The following is an 8,338-nucleotide window of genomic DNA, read 5'->3' as shown; positions in this document are numbered from 1 at the left end:
GAAATGTGGAAGTAAACAGGAAATCCAACACACACAATGTTGTCCATTACAGTCTTGCGTCATGTGGAATTGATCCAGGTATCTCGTACCAAGGTGAGCAGTGTACTATCGACACTCCGTGCTCCCACAAGCGTCAATGAGAAATGTATTTCCAAACTAGTTTTAAAATAAAATTGTTCTTTTTTCTCACCACTACCACTTTTAACTAATTTGAAGGTGCCCACTACGAAAATCTTAACCACAAACATTATTTGTTTTTTCACATACATAAAACGTCCATACAAAATGACGTAATAAACAGAAAATAGGACGCGTGCTAAAAGTTAGGCATACCTGCTCAAGATTTTCATTCCCCCAAAATCGAAGAGTCTGGATGAAACGCTAAACACTACAATCTACAATGTATATTAGTGCCTCGTGAAAGAATATAAAGAAATGCCCAAAAAGATTTATTTAAACTAGTTTCGCATAACATATAGCCGAGATGCTTAAACACGGCATTAAAATTCCTATTATCTAAATGCTGTAACAGCATCCACTAATACTACTGCTACCAATCATATTTCAACTATTACTACTACTACTACTACTAATAATAATAATATGGAAATTAGTAATTGCTTTCTGTAAACATTTTCTGTTTAATATAATTTCTATTGGAACATTTACCTCTCATCCTCCTACTACAAGATATATTTATTTATGTTTCGTTGTTTGCCATTCACAAATAGGCCAGTGGTTTGGGTCCCGGGTTCGACTCCCGGGGAAGAACCTTTGAAATTTTAAGTATCCTCGATGTATTTGTTCGTGTCCCTGTCGTTCAAGGTTAATGGAAATAAGTGTAAAACTAGTATAATCAAGTAGTAGAAAAGAAAGTCAAGAACTAGTATAATCAAGTAGTAGAAAAGAAAGTCAAGTTACTGAGATATTTTCGGTGAACCAGAGAAGCTAAAAACAAAGTGGTCTGAGGCACCAGATTCCAGTTAAGAGTAGTATCAGTTAAAGATTCGAATCCCTTTTTAAGATCATTTTCTCTTTCATGTCGTTGCGTGTTTGTATGTTTTTTTTTTTTCAATTTAAATTTGAATTCTTTGAACTGTTGTTTCTACATAACATTTCAATATTTTATTATAACCGAAATCAGAATGGTTTGTCGTTATTAAAACATTAGAATCATAAAAGTATGCAATTTGCTAAATACACTTCATATCAAGTATTTTTCTCTTATCTAAGAGTGCAGTCTTAGAGTACTGGCTTAAGCATCAGTTTCGCAAGTTGGAAGTCCTGGGTTCGATTCCTGCTGCGCTAATTAAGAAAATTTTTATAATTTGCAATATTTTGGCACTTCTGATGTATAACATGAGAGATATTCAATTTCTCTTAATCTTAGAGTTGAAACGACTTTCTTCACATGGGACATGCTAACATGTCTACAAAATGACATCATCCACATCAGCCTTGATTCGTACTGCCGGAAACGTAACGTGTTCAGCAAAAATTGATAAATACATAAGGTTCATCCTTAGTATCTGTCAAAAATGTGTGATCAAAAACAAACGTTATTGTTTCCTAGCAATTGCGGAATTGTTCCTAACTTTCTACAACTATTACTACTACTGCTAGAAATAATATTTTCGTTAGTCATTTCCAACACGGTCCATACATCCGTTCAACCAATGTTTGTAAATAGGAACAATACTATAATCATATGTATATTTAAAAATTTCAATATAACGCATAAATAATCCAATTTCTTTTACCCCAAGAAAGGTTGTTACTATGTATCGTGATGAAGACAAAACCTACTTAGTTTCTGTTAAGGTATCAGAAGTCTCGATTTTCATATCGTCCAGAGCCTGGCACCTTCTTCGTCCCCTCTTTCTCCTTCCAGACACTAATCTTTCCAAAGTGTCTCATAAGGCAATTTATCCTAGACAGTGTCCAAACCAATTTATTTTCCTTTTTACTATCAACTTCAGCATTCTTCATTCTTTCTTCTTAGAACTTCTTTATACCTTTTTTTCCTTTCTAGCTGATTTTTCCACCCTTCTCCATATCTACATCTCGAACCTTATAATAAATATAATTGTAGTAAACATCTGTGAAAGTACAGTAATGTAAGTATGACTGAATATAAAAGAGCGCGTTCTTTAGCTACTTTTTCCAGAGGGTTATTCATTAAATATGACGTGATAACTGTTTCAATATTTACCTTTTATTACATTAATGATGATAGTAGTAGGGCTCATAGCGAGTCACCTTTTTTTTTAAATTAAAAGTTACTTTTTTTGGGAGGCAAAGTCACTTTTTCGTATGATTTATGTTTTGCATTGGTAGTTTTCTAAGAAAAATATTATAAAAATAAATGGAAAAAGGCAGAAACTTGTTACTCATTACTCTTCTGAAAGCTTCAGTACTTGCTGCCACACGTGAAACAGTCAGCTTTTATTCTTTCTAAAGCACAGTGGATGGTTAGTAGATGCTTAAGCTCTCAAGGTGGGGTTGAAAACCCTTCTGCGTCTATTCTTTCTTCTATCATAATAGTCTTTTAGTTTTCTCTCGTAATAGTTAACGCTGCGCTCAACGTTGTGTGTGTGCGTGTTTGTGTGGTTCATCATGTTCGTCTTGTGTTATGCTTCTTGTATGTTCTTTTTAAGAGTAGGTGATGAATTTGAATATTTCATGGCTTTGAGAACTCTCAATGCGAAGTTAAATATAATGTCTGGGATGAAGAAATTCGGAAATAGGCCAGAGCTGGTTCCACTTACTCAGAAGCCTTTTACATCTGCTAAGTCTGCTTACCGTAACTACAAAGCATACTTTGAAAACCTAAGAAAGGAGGAAGCTCAAAAAGAAAAAGAAAAGATGAAACAAAACAACAAAGAGAGAGGTGATGGAGAAATTGACAAACAAGGGGCATGATGAGATTTTGGTAACTTTTTCGTGTGCTTTTGTTCACTTTTCAACTATTTACAAGAGACCAGACCACTATGAGCCCTGCAATAGCAAAATGACACTTTGCTGTGGGGCGTTTTTCCCTATTAGTTCTCACCCTGCCCTGAAACAAACTATTGCAAAACGGGACTGCCTGTCTCGTATATCATACAATATTTAACGAACAAGTGATTTTTAGTGTTCCATTCCTTAACAGATAATCACTCCAGACAAGTAACATTTCGATTCTACATGCTTGCTTACTAGAATGGTTTTGTATATGGCCCACTTATTTTTCTTGAGTTCTTCAATTTCCATTACCTTTCTTCAAGAAAGAGTGAGTGAAAGTTGAGAATCTTAACGTAAAAGACCTCGAATTCTTTTTCTGTCAGCCGTTCTTTTCGAAAAGACAGTAGCTGATAGTTATTGACTGAACGTCGGATGATTAGTTTATATTCTTAACGGTTCTCTCAAACTTCTCATTCACACGCTACGCCACAGCAGAGATCTATTGTTTCTTGTGTGGAAATTTCGTACCCCTTGTCATTAGCAAATTACCAAATATTTTAACGAGTCATATCGTACAATTATTTACGAAAAGCCAAAGTATATGGAAATTCTTCATAAAGCTGAAAGCACAGCTGTTTTACAATACGGGAAGGATATCAACAGCGTGTCCGTAAAGTTGCGCAACCCAAAGTTTGATTGCGTATATATTTTGAACCAAGAACGATAAAGACCTGAGACTTGAAACAAATGTAAGCGTGTTCTATGTAGATATTTTCGAGATCATGATCGATGTTGAGATTGATAATGTTTATGTATGTTAATGAAAGAAAGTACCGAAAGTGTAAAATAAAAAAAAAATGTACAAAACGAAGAAAAAAAATTGATTTCCTGCGGGTGAATCTTTGTGTATATGTCAGTATGCATCAACATTTATTAATTGGTGCAAAAATGTGACAAAGTTGACGCAGTGTTGCCATGTAAGAAGTCTATTTAATGCAAGTCCGTAAAATGGGTATTTTTTTTTTTTGACGAAAACGGCCACTGCAAACACTATTGTTGTAAAATTACTGCAACAGGTGTATTTTAGGTTAATTTTACGCAACTTTAGGGTTAATAAGGGTTTCGCAACTTTACGGACACACTGTATATTCGTGAGGGTAAAGAAAATCAAATCATCTTCATCGCAGTGAGTGAATTTCACTTAAAATATATATTTTAAAAAAATTTCCAATCAGTATTGTATGTTTGCTGTGAAACGTATTTTATACCTAAGATATAAAATTAGTTTGATGTATAAATTTCTAAGTATATGCTTATTTGCATGTATTTCAGACTGATTTCACACCCATCTAAGTGTCACTGATTAGTCTAGAGATTTTAAGCCGAGAAGTCTTATAAGTATTTGTTTTGGAGCAACAAAAGCAATAAACAACAGTTTTAACACCAAAGCACTAAATTTGACATTTACATATGTAATGAGTATTACACTTTTAATTATTTCATCATATCTTCATGTTTAAAATATAAATTAACAAAACATCTGAGACCGAATTTCGAACCCTTGATCTTCAAGATTTAAAGTTTTTTTTTTTTTTTTTGACTCAGTACCTTACCACGCTTGACTACCAGCGACACATGTAAGTCTTGCAGCTAGTTGAATTTAAAATATTCGATTGGCTCTCGTTTCAGAGTAAGAGTGAGGAACTATTTAAGGCCCGCACATATTTATGTGGCTGTACTGTTAGAAGTCTTAACAACATCGCATTCCAATATATTACGTTAGCATTTATACCGTTCGCGCATTTGCTTGGTGTGAATGAAAATTTTCGCTCAGAATGGCTGGCCTGAAAAAGGTATTCGACTTTTTCGCTCGCATCAAATACAAACACATTAACTATTACGGTACGAGGGAGGCGGGATCACTGACACACTGGTGTTTGGCAAGGCAGCATTCCCAGCAGCAACACGTTCTTCACGTGTGGCACATATTCAGGAAGTATTTCGCTTGAGTCTGCACGCAGTTGTGTTTTCTTTCTTTGTGTACCAAGTGACATTTTGTACTATGTCGGGAGGTAATTTGTAATGGTGATAATTCATGCCTCGTACGTGTGTGAACAGTTCGGATAATGTTTGCTGTAGGTATTGGGAAGCTACGTTTTAGTCGAGAAAACGTACCTTAACGCCTAAAATAAGGACAGCCTACTTCTTGTACTTCAGATGCAAAATAAAAAAACTTAGGCCCCTCATGTTTGATGTACTATGTGTACTATTAATGCGTGGGCACATGGGAAACGTAGCTGTATGATGTTTGGAGTGTTCATGGTGGGCGAGAACCTGCTGAACATATTTCACGACTGCTATTTCTTGTTGGTCTCACATTTTCACAAGGGTTATAACAAGAAAAAAAAAAGAGAGAGAGAGTTTTGTGTACTCGGATCAACGTATCCAGGCGTCCTATTCCACACGGTCTTAATGTGCAAATATCGAGTCCACAAGAAAGTTTCAACATGGATACAGATGATGATAAAGATACAGAACAACTCCCAACATCTCAAGATCTAGACCATCTGCCAGTGAGTCGCATATGATAACATAGTCTGAATTAAATAACATAATCAGGAACTTAGAATATTCCAAAAACGAAGACAAATTATTCGCCTCACGGATGCAACAATGGAATCACTTGACGGATGTTGTGAAGATAACATCTTTTCGCTACAGACAAAGAATTTGTTTCATTTTTCAAAGCACATGGGCATCTGACTTATGTGCATGACATTGAAGGACTCTCTGTATCAACGGATATAGGCGGATTTTCATGCCCGCGTTAGAACGGAAGCATCACATGTAGCGTATTCACCGTAAATTATTTTCGTTTTCATACATCCGTGCGTGTATTGCGCCAAATTACTACTCCCTAGCTAATGCGCATGCGTAAAATAGAAAGTTTGCGACTTCCGCCATGTTAGTCAGTGAATACAATAGTGTACGCGCGCTACTTCCGTCAGAATTGAACAAATTTCTACTCTGACGCGAGTGTAGCGCGCCATCTCCGATGCGTGATTTCATTGGCTGTTTAGCACAATCGCTCGCAACTCACGGAGGTAAAGGACACATGAAAATCCGCCTTATAGCCTACCACATAAGACCGAAGAATGGAGATTTTTAAATTGATTTCTCCTAGTTTTCTCTTAAAGTAGTTTAAACGGCATAGTAATATGTTCTTTCAAGTCCTGTTGTCAATGCTATTAATGTTAGGAAAACTTACGAAAATATAGAAGAAATTCTTAGATGCCTGGAATACGATAGATTTTGTTGCAAATTTACGGTGATTTCAAGGTTATTGCAACTTTGCTTGGTTTACAAAAGAGTTAAGGTTTGCTTCTTTTTATGTGCGTGGCACAGTCGTGCAAGGGATTTACATTATAAGAAGGAAAAAGTCTGGCATATGTTCATCATACACATCTGTATCAAAATTGTTGCTTCACAACATGTTATAGATCCTACAAAGATATTAGGGGAGACTGGGGGAATCCCGGTCATTGGGAAATACCTGTCACCCTGATATCTCGAACACGATGTCACGTGAGAAAGTCAAACACGTGCTACCCTCTATCTATCTGTTTTACAACTCCACAAGTGAAGCCCGCCCCTCTGGAGAAGAGCGATAAAGGAAGAGGAAGTAAAATTGTGATTTTGCAACGTTTCTTCTAAAATTCATAGATTCAAAGAAAAGCTGTAAGTACCACTATTATGATAATTATTTTCGATAACCTGTTTGTCTGTAATATATACTCCTTGTACATTTTAAACGTGCAATGAATTTACTTCGAGGTTTACGATTAGTCGTGGTGTTATTGTGTTTACGATAATGTCCGCTGTGGGGGTAACAGCAGTCATACTGACTTGCATTCCCCACAAGATACCGGGATTTCCCACAAAAATATTGTCTGCTAATTGTCATGTGTATATGTCTATTAGATATGTGTATGAGAGAGAGTACATCTGTGTCATTTACTAGAGACTGAGTGTAAGCATGTGGTTTTGTCGAATGCTTAAGAAAGAACTGGACCTTTGATCCAGGAAAACTGTACAATTTGCTCTGTTGCCAGTTTCTCATAAACGAAAGCAGATAAAGAAATGACGCTTAACATGATCGAAAGTAATACTATTCTATACAACCCGCAACTGGTTTGAATCATCTTCAATGTGCCATCTTTAGAAATTCGCAGTGTTTCCAGAATATTAAAACCCAAAATATCTCAGTTAAGACAGCATCTAGAACAATGATCTCAATGGCATTTAATGGCAAATTATATTGACTTCCAACGCTCTGAGTTACTTTTTAAATAACACTTTTATTTCTTTTGTAATAAACATGCTAAAACAAAATAGCACAAAAACACAATTTTACTTATTGATTAGGCCTACTCGTAACTGGCAAAGGATCAAATTGTACATTTTTATTGGATCTAAGGTCCAGTTCACTCTTGAAGGCCTGAAACAAAATGCAATTCCTCATATAAGGCGTTGCAAAAGTAACAGTCATAAATTTATTGGCGAATTCCTTCAATCAAAATTTAAAAAGAGCAAGTTTTTAAACATGACTAATTTTGAAGCTAGAGGCGTTTAAATTTTAGATGACATCTCCACAAATACTGTGAACAGTTCGCCTTAAATTTAAGAAAATTACTTTTGTAACCCCTTGTTTCCTGACATGCCTCTAACAAATCCTGTAATATGTCGGCAATACAATTTTTTTTAGTGGAAAAATAAGACATTCACGAAACATCATCCATAGGTACGTCAATAATTTAAACTTAACAGTTCTAGCATGGCTTTTACTGCATTTGCGTTTTCATGTTTATGTCTTTCAGATGGTGAGGAACTACAAATAAGGCTTCATGGACTGAAGCTTCTCTGTGTTCTGCGATGAAGGATATTGAAGAAGGGAAGTCGATACGATCTGTGTCAGCGGCAAGCGGTATTCCGTTTAGTACTCTACAAGGAAGATTGGCGAAAAGTAAGTGCAGTGCTCCCCGATTAGGAAGAACTTCTGTTTTCTCCAGAGAGCAGGAACAGTGTATTGTGATCACGTGAAATTGTTGGCGAATGTATTCTATGGGGTGACTCCAACCGATCTACGCCTCGTTGCATTTGAATATGCAGTGAAATGCAACATCAAACATTCTTTCGATAAAGACTCTTGTATGGCTGGTAGAGATTGGCTGGAAGGATTTCTAAAGCGAAATTATAGTATTTCAATCAGGAGACCAGAAGCCATCAGTATTAGCAGAATCAAAGGTTTCAAAAAAAAAAGTGAGGTATCAAGATTTTTTCTAATTTGGAAGATGCTATGGCAAAGTACAATTTCGCACCCACTGAAATATTCAAT

The sequence above is a fragment of the Thermobia domestica genome, chromosome 2, assembly GCF_964235325.1.
Source record: "Thermobia domestica chromosome 2, izTheDome1.hap1.1, whole genome shotgun sequence".
Taxonomy (NCBI): Eukaryota; Metazoa; Arthropoda; class Insecta; order Zygentoma; family Lepismatidae; genus Thermobia; species Thermobia domestica.
The sequence above is the reverse complement of the archived record's forward strand: the minus strand, read 5'-3'. Positions refer to the sequence as shown.